This window comes from Capra hircus, chromosome 8 (assembly GCF_001704415.2).
Source record: "Capra hircus breed San Clemente chromosome 8, ASM170441v1, whole genome shotgun sequence".
In the NCBI taxonomy this organism is placed as follows: Eukaryota; Metazoa; Chordata; class Mammalia; order Artiodactyla; family Bovidae; genus Capra; species Capra hircus.
In genome coordinates this window covers 99,125,126-99,141,358 of record NC_030815.1, presented here as the reverse complement: position 1 = coordinate 99,141,358, position 16,233 = coordinate 99,125,126, and the positions used below count along the sequence as shown (strand labels likewise).

The window sequence follows — 16,233 nt, the reverse complement described above, 5'->3', positions numbered from 1 at the left end:
CCCTAATTTTTAAAACATGGAGATGTATATTGGAGAAAGAAATGGCAACCCACTCCAGTATTCTTGCCTGGAGATGTATATCGATGGGAGAGGTCACCTGGTCCACTTCACCTGATCCGTGCTTCTTCTACCTACATGCCAAGTTATCTGTTCAGTCTCTGCATCCTGGGGCAGGTTGCTCATTATCCCATGAAGGAGTTAATTTCAAACAGGGCCAGCTCTAAACGCCGAGGAATTTTTCTTTATCTTGTGTTGACAGCTGCCTCCCTGAAACTGATATCCACTCGTCTTGATGCAACTTTCACGATTGCCTGGTTGTACATCTGTTTCCATCACCAAATCAGGAGGTCACAAATGGAGCACAGCCCTTGAAATCCTGCCACTTGCCAGGCAGCAATCAAACTGGAATTCGGAAAAAAGAAATCCACGGCCCTTTGACATGTAATTGGAATTCTGACCACTTCATCCTAAGACACCTGCATATCTTCACCAGTGAGGCTAGAAAGGTATCAACTTGCCTTCCCAGACTTTTTTGAGTGAGGGTGATCATGTGACTCAGTCTCCCCAGGCCATAACTTCCTTCTCTCTCTGGGAAGGCTCACGCCTGGTACATGGCAGCCTTCCCTAAGGATAGCAGAGCATCAGATCTCCTCCTGGGCTGCTGTGGATGGTGGGCCGCCGGAGTCGGTGAAGGATCTCAAGATGCCTGGATGGAAACTTGCTCTAAAAGCCATGGACTGGGTAGCTTCTGGGGAGACCATCCCCTGAAACCAGAAGGCCTTTGCTAACTCCCTGAAATCCTGGAACGAGTCCCTCAACTCTAGGTTGGTTACTCTGCCTGGGAAGCCACCTGCCATCAACTGGGTTTCCCACATGGCCAGCGTGGCAAAGTCTGGCTTGGTGGATGACTCTGAGAAGAAGTTTAATGCCTTGAAAGTTCCTGTGCTAGAGAATAAATCATACTGCCAAGGTGGATCCTGAAGAAAAAGAAGATATGAAAAGTTGTGCTGAGTTTTTGTCTCTCTCAAAGACCAGGATTCAGGAATATGAGAAAGAGCTGGAGAAGATGAGGAACATAATTCTAACTGATCATGTGACCACTGAGGACTTCAGTGAAGTCTTCCCAGAAACCAAATTAGACAGGAGGAAGTACCTGTACTGGCCTCATAAGCCATTTGAGAATTTATAAACTTGAGTATGGGAGACAGTTCTGGTCCTCAGATTATAAACTCTGGACATTAAAAAATAAATAAATAAATAAATAAATGCAATGTATGATTCTAAAAAAAAAAAAAAAAGAAAAAAAAAGAAAAATAATTACATAGTGCAAAAAAAGAAAAGCTCCAAAAAGAAAAGAAAAGCTCCTTCTGCCTTCAATGAGCAGTCTCCCTACCTCAAGAGCATCCTCAGTTGTTTCAATTTTTTCTTTGAAGCTAAAAAAACTTAAGCTATTGTTTCTAAGGTTTTCTGATACAACCACATGTACTCCTTACTAATGATCATGTAACCAACTAAAATTCTATTTATGAAAATCTCATAACAGCATGAGAAAACATTCATGTAAACGTGAAGTGAGAAAAACTCAAAGTAAAATGCATATGGAATCTAATTACACCTACATAAAATTGATGCCAAGAAAATCCCCCAAATTTCTTTGGTGTTGAAATCAAGGGCATTGTTTTTCCTTTTACAATGTTAAAATATTTATTTAGTGTCAGGCCCCAGGCCAGGCACTTTTAAATGATTTCATTCTTTTCACTTTTTTGCACACTTCACATTTTGTTTAGAATGAAAAGATGTTACTAAATATAAGAATTCCTTTGTCCTGGAAAACTCAAAGGAAAAAAGATGAACCAGTTATGATTTGGGAAAAGATCCACAGAAGTAAACTTTGCCAGTCCTCTCGGGACTACCATCATTAGATTTGTCAACTAACCAGGAAAATGTGTGCTGGAGGTATTGGAAGCCTGGCAGGAAATTGACAAATTAACCTCAACTACAAAAAAGTCATACTATCTGCTTGATTTCATCAGTATTGCATAAATAATAATGGTTGTTGAAAACGAGGAGAAAACAACCAAGTTTTATGATTTTAGCCCTAGAATGACAGGCTGCTATGGGGCTTCTTAATATTATTTTGGAGGAATAAGCTATTGAAATGCAGATCCATTCAAATCCGACTGAGATTACAGCTTGGAGTTAATTAACTGAGTTCCTATTGTGTGTAAACTGAATTTTAAAATATAATCAAAGTATGTAGATGATACTATTTCTGACCTGCTGTGATGTCGTGCTGACTATCTTATTTCCTTGATGCCATGCTCCATTTCATGAAAGAAACTGCAGGAGGTTGTAATGCATTTTCTCCAATGATGAGGTGACGTGGACATAATGCCACCTGGCAGGTGAAGATTTCTGCTTAACTCAGGGTAAACCAGGAAACTTGACCACATCCTTAAGCCCCCTGGGGGAACCATCCAAGCAGTTTTGGCAGCAGCAATGCCACAACTCAGCCATCTAATTCAGCTGTCGGAACTGGGCTGGGAGTTGTCCTTTTCTGAAGCCACCTAGAAAAAAAGTGGGGCTTCAAGGGTGGCCAGACAGTTATATTACATGACACTCTTTGGTTTTCCTTGGACTCTGTGTGTCTGGTCTGGGACACAGCCATAGGGCTCCCAAGCTCTAAGGAGTGTGTATATGGCCAGTGTCTTCATTTAGACATGCATTAATCTCATCTACTTTTTAATTCTCAAGGTGCACATACCAATCAAATGCAGACACTATTTCCAAGCCGCTGTCTCCATCTCCTCTCTGCACTGTGTCTGCTACGGGAGGGAGCAGCACAGTGAGGGGTGGGGGATTAAAGCCTGCACGCCTCCTCCTCCTGTTGATACTAAATTGCTTTTGTCCCTTCTGCATCCTTCCCATGCAGCTGATACACACGCCTGCATCAGGCTGTTGAGCTGATGAGGACTGAATGGGCTGTGTCTACTCATAAAGCTTGGTGAAAGCTTCCAGGTCTCTGATCTCTGCTTGGCAACTCACCAGCATTTCAGGAGATGAAATAATAAATTTGTCTCCAAGGTAACCCTCTTTCTGGCTAGCCAAATAATCTGAAGGATCCCCTAAGTTTGCATAATATACACACCCAGAAAATAAGGCTCAACAGGATGAAATCAGCAGGGAGAGAGCACTGTCTGCCAGGACCAATGAGTCTGGGCAGCAGCATTTTGAGTCCACCTCTGCCTGACCTCTCACCTCAGTTTTGACAACCAGATTTCAGATGTATCTCATCACACCCTTAGCTATTCCATTCCTGGGGCCTGGAGTCCCGGCCCTAAAGCCCAGGCCTATGCCTCAAATCCTGCACACTGACTGATGACAGGCTCTCAGTTCATTTCAGTTCAGTTCAGGCACTCAGTCATGCCCAACTCTTTGCAACCCCATGAATCGCAGCACGCCAGGCCTCCCTGTCCATCACCAACTCCCGGGGTTTACTCAAACTCACGTCCATCGAGTCAGTGATGCCATCCAGCCATCTCATCCTCTGTCGTCCCCTTTTCCTCCTGCCCCCAATCCCTCCCAGCATCAGAGTCTTTTCCAATGAGTCAACTCTTCGCATGAGGTGGCCAAAGTACTGGAGCTTCAGCTTTAGCATCATTCCTTCCAAAGAACACCCAGGACTGATCTCTTTCAGAATGGACTGGTTGGATCTCCTTGCAGTCCATGGGACTCTCAAGAGTCTTCTCCAACACCACAGTTCAAACACATCAATTCTTCAGTGCTCAGCTTTCTTCACAGTCCAACTCTCACATCCATACATGACTACTGGAAAAACCATAGCCTTGACTAGATAGACCTTTGTTGGCAAAGTAATGTCTCTGCTTTTCAATATGCTATCTAGGTTGGTCATAACTTTCCTTCCAAGGAGTAAGCGTCTTTTAATTTCATGGCTGTGGTCACCATCTGCCATGATTTTGGAGCCCCCTCACCAAAAAAATTCTGACACTGTTTCCCCATCTATTTCCCATGAAGTGATGGGACCAGATGCCATGATCTTCGTTTCCTGAATGTTGAGCTTTAAGCCAACTTTTTCACTCTCCTCTTTCACTTTCATTAAGAGGCTTTTTAGTTCCTCTTCACTTTCTGCCATAAGGGTGGTGTCATCTGCATTTCTGAGGTTATTGATATTTCTCCTGGCAATCTTGATTCCAGCTTGTGCTTCTTCCAGCCCAGCATTTCTCATGATGTACTCTGCAAAGAAGTTAAATAAGCAGGGTAACAATATACAGCCTTGACGTACTCCTTTTCCTATTTGGAACCAGTCTGTTGTTCCATGTCCAGTTCTGTTGCTTCCTGACCTGCATATAGGTTTCTGAAGAGGCAGGTCAGGTGGCCTGGTATTCCCATCTCTTTCAGAATTGTCCACAGTTTATTGTGATCCACACAGTCAAAGGCTTTGGCATAGTCAATAAAGCAGAAATAGATGTTTTTCTGGAACTCTCTTGCTTTTTCCATGATCCAGTGGATGTTGGCAATTTGATCTCTGGTTCCTCTGCCTTTTCTAAAACCAGCTTGAACATCTGGAAGTTCATGGTTCACGTATTGCTGAAGCCTGGCTTGGAGAATTTTAAGCATTACTTTACTAGCATGTGAGATGAGTGCAATTGTGCAGCTCTAGAGGCTGCTAACCTAAGCTGCATTTGTCTTTTCTTTTTTGAAAAAGTAAAGCAAAAAGGTTCTAATTTTATTGAATGTACCCTGCGTTGATGATCCCTATGTGCTACCTTTCATCCATTTTAACTGTTCAACTCCACTGCAGTTCAATTATCTGGAATCTTGAAGAAATCATGGCAGCCTCTGTGTTTCTGAGCAATGCATCTCTATTCCTCTTTCTCTATATTCCAGTTTTTTGATCTTGACCAAGAACTTTGTTCTGAGCTGCTGCGTAACACAGGGAGCTCAACTCGGTGTTCAGTGATGACCTAGAGGAGTTGGGGGGGGGGAGGCCTGGAGTGGGATTGGGGCTGAAGAGGGAGGCTCAAGAGGGAGGGACATATGTAGGCTTACAGCTGATTCACGTTGTTGCAAGCAGAAACTAACACAACATTGCAAAGGAATTATACTCCAATCTTCAAAAAAAAAAAAAAAAGAAATTCCTTCTGGATGGATTGCTATCTCATTCTATGGCTGGGTACTAGGTTCTCCCTATGCCATCATCCTGGGAATCCTCTTCCCCTTTCTCTCATTTGAGCTTGCTTTTAAGGACTTCCTCTGGAGAAGGGAATGGCAACGCACTCCAGGATTCTTGCCTGGAGAATTCCATAGACAGAGGAGCCTGGCGGGCTCCACAGTCCATGGGGTCGCAGAGAGTCAGACACGACTGAGCAACTTCCACTTGCCTTTCAGTTTTTCTCTCCATCGGGACCTCAAGCTCCCATGACTGCTAAACTCTGAGGACAACAGGTTTGCCAGTTGAGGTGACATTTCTCAGAACAACTAAAGAGCAGCAAGTTCCCCCAGATTTGGTCCCATCATCTTGCTGTCTTAGGCTGCCTACCACATCCGGCCATCCCACCTCACCACCCTACTGTAATTAATCACACTGGGCTATTTAAAAGGTTTGCTTCTATAAATGGCCTAAGTTCTTAAGGCTCATTCTCCATCTCCCAGTCACCACTGCAGACACCCACACATAAGCCAATTGTCTAATCAAGGCTTGGGGTCCTCAAATGTCATTCTTCCCTCCAAGGCAGTCAGAAACCCCTATTAAAGAATACAGAGTCTCCACTGACTGTAAAAGGAAACTGTAGTGAATGCTCTACTGCTTCCAAGTGTTTAGAAAATTAAAGGCTATAAATAGAGCTGTAGAAATCAACAATAACTGATTCTCCAGACTTAAAGTCTCCATTTTGAACTAAAGCAAAGATAAAATTAAGATGACAGATGGGCTTTATCTCAAGTACTAAGCTGCTAGGTTGGCCACAGTAACTCTACTGAGAGCACTGTGTTGAGAAGGATTCTGAGGCCAAATCTGAGCTGAACTGGCCATAATCCCATGATCAATTAATTAGTGATACACAGGACCAAGTTAGTCAGTCACTCAGTTGTGTCCGTGCAGCCCCATGGATTGAAGCCCACCATGCTCCTCTGTCCAGGCAAGAATACTGGAGTGGGTAGCCATTCCTTTCTCCAGGAGATCTTCCTGACCCTGGGATCAAACCCACAAGACCAAAGAGAGGCAGTTATTTGCCAGACCTGGAGTGATACTTTGCATGGGCTTTGGAGCCAGATCTAGGGTCAAATTCAAACTCAGCCACCTTTGCCTAGAATAATATTTAACCTCGAGTTAACATTTCCATGCCTACTAAAATAATGATAACAGCACTATACCTTTAACAGAGTATCAAAGTTCCCATTAAATGTTTGCAAAGCAAAATATGTTGTATTAATACATATTAAATGCCCAATAAACAAAAGCACTTATGATATTAATTCTTTAGCTCCAAAGTCAGTTCTCAAAAGTAAATGCCCTAAAATAGGTTCCTCTGACTCAAAGGTTTGTTTACGTTGATTCCCATCTTGTTTTCAAATCAATAAACTACATACTGGTGTGTAGGAGGCACTGGGAAATAGTTGATGGTAAATACAGCATTTCTGCTCAGCATCCTCTCCACCAATAGCACCTCTGCAGTGGCAGGCACAGAGGACTATGAGTGGCTCTAGACTGAATTCTCAGCTTTTCCTAAAAATAAGCTCACAGACTGAGTCACCCCTTTATTCCCAGGATCCTCTGAAAGTTGGACAGGATGTCACAGTGTCCAGAAATAGCCTCCACATTCCAACTCTAAATTGGCCTCCATCGACAATCAGGCTTTCAGCTGAAGTTAGTTCATATGCTTCTTCTGGGTTTCCGTCTACGGAGAATGACTCGAGTGATAATAAGAACTAAAGGTGACCCCTGCACAAAACAGAGAGGCCGCCTCAGCACCTTCAGCAATTTACCAGCTCCAACAGCAATGGGACACTGGGCAAGCAGGCAAGCACCCTTGCCTCCACTCTGCCACCAGAGCAATCTCTGATAAACTCTGGGTCTTCTGGCTCCACCAACCACAGGACCAAGTCCTGACCCCTGAACCTGGCACGCCTGGCCTTCTGTGACCCAGCACCCACTGCCCTTATGGCCTCACTTCCTGGCACGCTCCAGCCACATCCACCTCCTCGTCATTTCCTGCTGCTGCTCTGCTCCATCACGAGCCTTGAGCCTTTGTCCATGCTGCCCGTTTGGCCTAGAACTTGGAACAAAGATCGTTCTCATCTTGGCCACCCTCACCAGGCCTAGGCTACTTTTTGGCTTTTTAGGGAGGACAGGAGGGTCCGGATGGAGCCCTGGGACAGAGCAAGGGAATGAGCGAACCTATGAGACACAGGCCACATAGACCACACTGTGGGGACCCAGAGGAGAGGTGGAGGGTCACGGGGCAGGTGTGCTGGAGGCAGAGGGATGTGCAGGACACAGCCCTGCATGAGCTTGGACAAGTTACATAGCCATGTTGATGTCTTCTCTGAAGTGAAAGGCAGAAAATGACACCTGCCCTGTTCTTTGATGCACAAGAAGAGCAAGAAAGTGAGAGAATTCTGCAAAAGCTAAAAGAGCTATGAATCCACCAGGAATGTTTTCGTCATTCTTGGTGATGAGGAAGAGGACAATCCAGGGCCTTGAACAAAACAGCCCTGATGGTTACTGAGCTGATATTCTGAGTTCTGGGATGTGGTCTAAAGCTCTACCCTCTGTTTTTAACTGGCTTTTGCAGAGGGGATAGTTACCCTTTCTTCATCACATCTTCCCTGGTGGCTCAGATGGTAAAGCGTCTGCCTGCAATGCAGGAGACTCAGGTTTGATCCTTGGGTCGGGAAGATCCCCTGAAGAAGGAAATGGGACCCCACTCTAGTACTCTTGCCTGGAAAATCCCATGGATGCAGGAGGCTGGTAGGCTACAGTCCATGGGGTGGCAAAGAGTCAGTCATGACTGAGAGACTTCACTTTCATCACATCTTAGTGTGAAATGCTGTTCTTGGCCTTGACTAGAGGCTTCGAAGATAAATGGCTTCTACTGGAGACAGAGGGTTAGGGGACCCTGAGGGTCCTGGGTGCTAAGAGGAAGTCAGGAGTGTGACAGAACGCAGAGGCTTGAGTCATTCATGCTGAATGGCATCCCACTATGCTTGAGTCCCTGAGCCACTTCCCTTGGGACATGGTTTCTACTGCCACAGCCAGAAGCAGACTAGGATATGAATGGCCATCACTGTGAGATGCAATTGCCACCTGACAGCAAGCAGAGACCCTGGTGTGGGTTGAATTATGTCCCTCCACTCATGCGAAGAGGTGACTCATTGGAAAAGACTCTGATGCTGGGAGGGATTGGGGGCAGGAGGGGAAGGGGGCAGGAGGGGAAGGGGACAACAGAGGATGAGATGGCTGGATGGCATCACTGACTCGATGGACATGAGTCTGAGTGAACTCTGGGAGTTGGTGACAGACAGGGAGGCCTGGTGTGCTGCGATTCATGGGGTTGCAAAGAGTTGGACACAACTGAGCGACTGAACTGGACTGAACTGAACCACAGATACAGTGAAGAGCTCAGCCCTCAGTTCAGTTCAGTCGCTCAGTCGTGTCCAAGTCTTTGCGACCCCATGAACTGCAGCACGCCAGGCCTCCCTGTCCATCACCAACTCCTGGAGTTTACTCAAACCCATGTCCATTGAGTCAGTGATGCCACTCAGCCATCTCATCCTCTGTCGTCCCCTTCTCCTCCTGCCTTCAATCTTTCCCAGCATTAGTTCTTTTCAAATGAGTCAGTTCTTCGCATCAGGTGGCCAAAGTATTGGAGTTTCAGCTTCAACATCAGTCCTTCCAATGAATATTTAGGACTGATCTCCTTTAGGATGCACTGGTTGGATCTCCTTGGAGTCCAAGGGGCTCTCAAGAGTCTTCTCCAACACCACAGTTCAGAAGCATCAATTGTTCTGTGCTCAGCTTTCTTTATAGTCCAACTCTCACATCCATACATGACTACTGGAAAAACCACAGCCTTGACTAGATGGACCTTTGTTGGCAAAGTAATGTCTCTGCTTTTTAATATGCTGTCTAGATTAGTCACAACTTTTCTTTCAAGGAGCAAGTGTCTTTTAATTTCATGGCTGCAGTCACCATCTGCAGTGATTTTGGAGCCCCCCCAAATTAGTCTATCGCTGTTTCTACTGTTTCTCCATCTATTTGCCATCAAGTGATGGGGCCAGATGCCATGATCTTAGTTTTCTCAATGTTGAGCTTTAAGCCAACTTTCTCACTCTCCTCTTTCACTTTCATCAAGAGGCTCTTTAGTTCTTTGCTTTCTGCCATAAGGGTGGTGTCATCTGCATATCTGAGGTTATTGATATTTCTCCCGGCAATCTTGATTCCAGCTTGTGCTTCATCCAGCCCAGCATTTCTCATGATGTACTCTGCATATAAGTTAAATAAGCAGGGTGACAACATACAGCCTTGACGTACTCCTTTTCCTATTTGGAACCAGTCTGTTCCATGTCCAGTTCTTACTGCTGCTTCCTGACCTGCATACAGATTTCTCAAGAGGCAGGTCAGGTGGTCTGGTATTCCCATCTCATTAAGAATTTTCCAGAGTTTGTTGTGGTCCACACAGTCAAAGGCATAGTCAGAATATGACCTTATAAATAGGGTCTATACAGAGGTGTTGGGCTTCTCAGGTGGCGCTAGTGGTAAAGAACCCACCTGCCAAGGCAGGAGACATAAGAGACATGGGTTTGATCTCTGGGTTGGGCATGGTAACCCACTCCAGGATTCTTGAATAGAGAATTCCATGGACAGTGGAGCCTGGCGGGCTATAATCCTTAGGGTCACAAAGAGACATGACCAAAGTGACTTAGAACACACACACATGCCCAGAGGTCATGAAAATTATGTCATTATGGTGGGGCTTAATCCAGCATGATTGGTATCCTTATGAAAAGGGGAAATCTGGACATGGACACATGTAGAAGAGCTTGTGAAGGGATAAGGCAGAGACAGGGGCAAGACAAGGAGAAAAGCCTGGAGCTGACCCCACCCTCACAGCCTTCAGATGAAACCTAGCTTGCTGATTCTGGATCTCACATTCCAGCCTCTGGAACTGGGAGACCATACACTTCTGTCATTTAAGTCAACCCAGTCTGTGGCACTTGGTTATGACAGCCCTAAGGAACTAACAGGGGCTGTTTGTAACAATCCAGGGGAAAAAAGAACTTCAGAAGCCGCAGTAGTCCAAAGAATGTCCATGGGTTCACTAGGTGAAAAGCACAGGCACTAACCCCACCCAGGACATTCTGGAATCTGCTGACCTTACTGTCAGAGGAAACCAACTAGCAGTGGCTCATTTTTATCCATGTATTTTGAAACTCCCTTGTGGCCATCCTGAATACCCAGGCTCCTGGTTCACAGGCACGACTCCTGCCTTGATGGTCCACAGCAAAGTGTGCCATGGGGGTGGTGATGCTCTGTGCCCAGCTGCTTGGGGTACATGCATGCAGTGGGGTCACTGTTGGTCAAGGATGCTGCTCACTATTGCTTTCAAGGTCACAGTGGGTGTCCAGCCCTCTCTTTTCTCAAGGGGAGATCGGTAGCTCTCCAGGAATGAGATGAACCAGACTGAAAGTTGCTCTCGATATGGAAGGAAGGCATCAAGAGGGGACTGAACTCAAATACTGTGGATCAAAAAACTGTCACCTGCCACTCCAGTAAACAAGGCTGCTGCCCACCATTAAGCCATCAGCAACTGCAGACGCCCCAGAGGTGTACCCTGAGGGGAATTCAAGGAGAATAAAAAGGATACTGGCCCCAGATAGTTAAGATGCATATCAAAAGAAATTTCAATGAGCCAAACTCTTGCATCTTCTCATACATAGAAAAGCACTAAAATCTGGAGGGTTTTGTATGTGTGTGAATAGCCATCTTTTGAGGTTGAACTACATGCTTGTTTCATCAGCAAAAGCTCCTATGTATCCTGCCTCTTCCCTCACCTCTTTGTTTTTGTTTTTGTTTTTAAATTTCCTGGTAAAGTTTTATTTTTTTTTTATTTTTACTTTATTTTACTTTATAATACTGTATTGGTTTTGCCATACATTGACATGAATCCACCACGGGTGTACACAAGCTCCCAATCCTGAATCCCCCTCCCACCTCCCACCCCATATCATCTCTCTGGATCATCCCCATGCACCAGCCCCAAGCATCCTGTATCCTGTATCAAACATAGACTGGCACTTCGTTTCTTACATGATAGTATACATGTTTCAATGCCATTCTCCCAAATCATCCCACGCTCTCCCTCTCCCTCAGAGTCCAAAAGTCCGTTCTATACATCTGTGTCTCTTTTGCTGTCTCGCATACAGGGTCATCATTACCATCTTTCTAAATTCCGTATATATGTGTCAGTATACTGTATTGGTGTTTTTCTTTCTGGCTTACTTCACTCTGTATAATCGGCTCCAGTTTCATCCATCTCATCAGAACTGATTCAAGTGTATTCTTTTTAATGGCTGAATAATACTCCATTATGTACATGTACCCCAGCTTTCTTATCCATTCATCTGCTGATGTCCCTCACCTCTTTGGAATATTCCCTCAGGGCTGTCTGACAGGCTGCCATACCCGGCTACAGTGCTCAGTAAGGTCACTGAAGAAAACATAATTCTCAGCTTTCAAGTTGTGCGATTTTGGTGAGGGCAACACAGCCCACGCAGCCTGTCACGGCCCCAGATAAAAGGGGAAAGCTGGTAAAGAGACCATTTCATCCGAGTGAGCACTTACTGGGTGTCTAGGATGTGACGGCTTCTCTCTCTTAAACCTGGGAACCCCAAGTGGGGGCCGGATGCCTCCCTGCCTTTTGAACTTAGACAGGAGACAAGAGACACAACGCACTTGGGAGAGCTTCAACAGAAAGTGGTACAGAAGAAGGAACCTGGGGAAACTCGCTAGGGAAGAGCCTCAAGCAGGTGGCTGGGGCAGCATCAGGTGAGGGAACAGTGCATATCTGAGCTCAGTTGTGTCCAACTCTTGGTGACCCATGGACGGCAGCGCTCTGTCCAGGAAATTTTCCAGGTAAGAATACTGGGGTGGGTTGCCTTTTTTCTACTCCAGGGCAGAGAGGGAGCTTTAAAGCAGACACCTGGCTAAGAAAAAATTCAGGGGGAATTCTCTGACTGTCCAGCAGTTAAGACTCCACACTTCCACTGCAGGGGCCAAGGGTTCGATCTCTGATTTAGGAACTATTTAATAAAATCATGCATGCCATGTGGCACCGCCAAGAAAAAAAAGCTAAAAATAAATAGTCATACCTTATTAAAAAAAAAATTCATGGAGTCCAGGGATGAGCCAGAACTCACGACAGCCATTTAAAGGCTATTATCACTAACCTGTAGCTGAAATATTGCATCACCTTCAGTTACAAACAGAAGGACAAGCCTCAGAAATATCAATACCTATGACTTTGTCATAAGTAGCAATCACAGGTATTGTCTTACTACATTATAGTTGTAGGAGATGAATATCACTTATGTTCATCAATAATTAGAAATCAGAGTATGTATTGGAATTGTCACTTCAGTTCGGTCGCTCAATCATATCCGACTCTTTGCGACTCCATGGACTGCAGCACACCAGGCCTCTCTGTCCATCACCAACTCCTGAAGTTTACTCAAACTCATGTCCATTGAGTCGGTGATGCCATCCAGCCATCTCATCCTCTGTCGTCCCCTTCTCCTCTTGCCCTCAATCTTTCCCAGCATCAGGGTCTTTTCCAATGAGTTAGTTCTTTGCATCAGGTGGCCAAAGTATAGGAGTTTCAGCTTCAGCATCAGTCCTTCCAATGAATATTCAGGACTGATCTCCTTTAGGAAGGACTAGTTGGATCTCCTTGCTGTTCAAGGGACTCTCAAGAGTCTTCTCCAACACCACAGTTCAAAAGCATCAGTGCTCAGCTTTCTCTATAGTCCAACTCTCACATCCATACATGACTACTGGAATTGCCACAGCTTTTATTTAATACAATAATACAGAAGCATGTGCTGTGTGGTCAGTCATGTTCGACTCTGTGTGACTCCAAGGACTGTAAACCACCAGGCTCCTCTGTCCATGGAATTTTCCAAGGAAGCATACTAGAGTGGGTTGCCATTCCCTTCTCCAAATATAGAAGCATATATGTTACCTATCACAATTTTCTAATAATGACCTGCCTGTATTTCAATGTAATTGGTCATCTTTTTAATCCTATGTATTTTATCTTGTGCATTGAAGCATTATTCTGAGTCCACAAGCCTGGGAAGGAATCTGAGACAGAAAACAGTTTAAGAACCCTGATTTAAGGTTAATAAAATATCAATAACCTCATATATGCAGATGACACCACCATTATGGCAGAAAGTGAAGAGGAACTAAAGAGCCTATTGATGAAAGAGAAAGAGGAGAGTGAAAAAGTTGGCTTAAAGCTCAACATTCAGAAAACTAAGATCAGGGCATCTGGTCCCATCACTTCATGGCAAATAGATGTGGAAACAGTGGAAACAGTGTCAGACTTTATTTTTCGGGGCTCCAAAATCACTGCAGATGATGACTGCAGCCATGAAATTAAAAAAGACACTTGCTCCCTGGAAGAAAAGTTATGACCAACCTAGACAGCATATTAAAAAACAGAGACATTACTTTGCCAACAAAGGTCCCTCTAGTCAAAGCTCTGGTTTTTCCAGTAGTCATGTATGGATGTGAGAGTTGGACTATAAAGAAAGCTGAGGGTTGAAGAACTGATGCTTTTGAACTGTGCTGTTGGAGAAGACTCTTGAGAGTCCCTTGGACAGCAAGGAGGTCCAATCAGTTCTGAATAGTCATTGGAAGGACTGATGTCGAAGCTGAAACTCCAATACTTTGGCCACCTGATTCGAAAAACTGTCTCATTTGAAAAGACCTTGATGCTGGGAAAGACTGAAGGCAAGAGGAAGGGGATGACAGAGGATGAGATGGTTGGATGGCATCACTGACTCAATGGACATGAGTTTGAGTACACCCCAGGAGCTAGTGATGGACAGGGAGGCCTGGCGTGTTGCAGTCCACGGGGTCTCAGAGAGTTGGACATGACTGAGCGACTGAACTGAAAGTGGCTTGGGCGCTATGTGAAATGTACTGTGACGGCAGCAATGTACTATGACGACACTGACACTGTCCTTGTCCTCCAGGAGCTTATAATCAAATGGAAGGAAAGAGATGGGAATTACTCTCTTTTCCCTCCTCCTTGTGCTTCCTGCTCCTTATTCCCATCAAGCCAATTATAGCACCTCTGCCAGTCCATACGGCAGCTCTGCGGGATTTAGAAAAGATACCTCTTCCTCAAGATATCTTTCTGGCACCTGCTAGAAAACTGCCCTAACCAATACGAAGCCACAGTGAGCATGTGTGAATGGTGCCCCCGGGAGCATTTACCACCCCAGACGAGGGTCTGACTGATACATCTCTGCAGAGACACCGAGTAAGAAGGCTCCTTATGAACAGAGGGTAGGCAAGGATGTCCTTATCCCCTAGACAGAAGTACATCAAAGATAAGCCATCTTCCCAAGACAGTCAGAGTTGACATGGAATGAAAACCACTTGTCCTCTCAGGCTCAGGGCTTTACCCTTTGTGAGAAACTTGTATTTTCATGGGTGATTCTGGAAATTAAAAAAGCCTCCACGGCTTCAAGGAATGAATCCCGCGGGGTGAAAGGGAAGACTTAAAGCAATGAATCTCTAATGCTGAAAGTATGGAACTGCATTTGGTCAGATAACCCTTATATTATACTACACTGGTGGTTCTCAAAGGGCTTATTTTGTCCTCCAGGGAACATTTAGCGATGTCTGGGGACACTTTTGATTGCCATGCTGGGGCATGGGCGGTGCTACCGGAATTTACTGGCTAGAGAGCAGGGATACCGCTGAGCATCATACAATGCACAGGACAGCCCCCGTTCCCACAGTAAAGAATTATCTGGACCAAGCTGTCACTAGCGCCGCAGTCAAGGAAGCCTTACACTAACCCCATGCTCAGCTTCCTGTTCTCCCAGCAGCTGCTCAGAAGTTATCCAGAAAGAGAATTTCACGGTCTGGCATATGTCTGCCAGAAAGGCAAAAGCCATCTGCTGATCAAGGGAGGACCCATAAGTGTCCACACCACGGCCTGCTCCACCCCTCATCCCCCCTGTGCTCACACGGCCGGTCCAAGTATGGCAGTAATCCCTTTCTAAATCTGATTTCACAATTGTGGCTCTGCTATCTCTCCAAACCTTGGGCAATTTGAAAATATTTACTAAGTCACCAAAGTCCCTTTGGAAATTTCCAGGCAAACAAGACTCAAAATTGCAGCTGGCCCTTTTGGACAAGAAAGGGAAGAGGGGCAGAAAGGAAACAGTTGATGGTTCAGGGAGGTCAAAGTGGACTCTGCTGCCATAGGCCATTGGCAGCTTTGACCCCCACTGGTCACTTCATTTGCAAATGAAGCCACTCGCCTGCCCTATGGCTTCCATAAGGTAACTGACTCTCAGTCAAGGGCTAATGAACGACAGGGCAGTGGGTCAGAAGCCACTTTCCACTGGCTTCCTGCTCTGGCTCAGGGAATGTGGTGGGCATGTTCTCTGACTCCCATTCTGACACTGCACCCTTAAAATCCCCCAGGGCGCACAGCATGAAGCTCCTGGCAATTTTTAGGGAGAAATAAAAATAACATGAAGAATCACCAGTGCTTTTCCTCTCCCCTCTTAACCCCTGTCAATGGAAAAAAAAATGGCTTTAAATGTAATCATTTATTTTTAGACAGGCCAAACTGATACCTCTAAGAGATCAGATTTTCTGGTTTTCAAAAGAAAACACATAGTTGGCTAGAGAGCAAGGATATAACAAGGAAACTCTAGAGAAGCAAAACTCAACATGTGACCATTTCAGTAACTATAAGCCTTTCATCATAGTAGCCCAGAAGAGAGTGAAAAGGGTATCTATGCTTTACTGTTTTTCTTTCTCTTTCACTCTGCCTTCTTTATTTTTAAAAAATTTTATTGAAATATAGTTGATTTACAATGCTGTTAATTTCAAGTTTGGTGCATAGCGATTCAGTTATATATATACATACATATCTATACATATGCAATGTTTAACATCAGTAT

At 45.0% G+C, this 16,233-nt stretch overlaps 1 protein-coding gene and 1 pseudogene across 4 annotated transcripts in view; one reads left to right on the top strand and one right to left on the bottom strand.

Moving 5' to 3' along the window:
• AKAP2 (A-kinase anchoring protein 2) overlaps positions 1-16,233 on the bottom strand; it is a 370,807-nt gene that overhangs the window by 336,539 nt on the left and 18,035 nt on the right. The window lies entirely within an intron of this gene.
• On the top strand, positions 44-1,235 carry LOC108636581 (annotated as a pseudogene).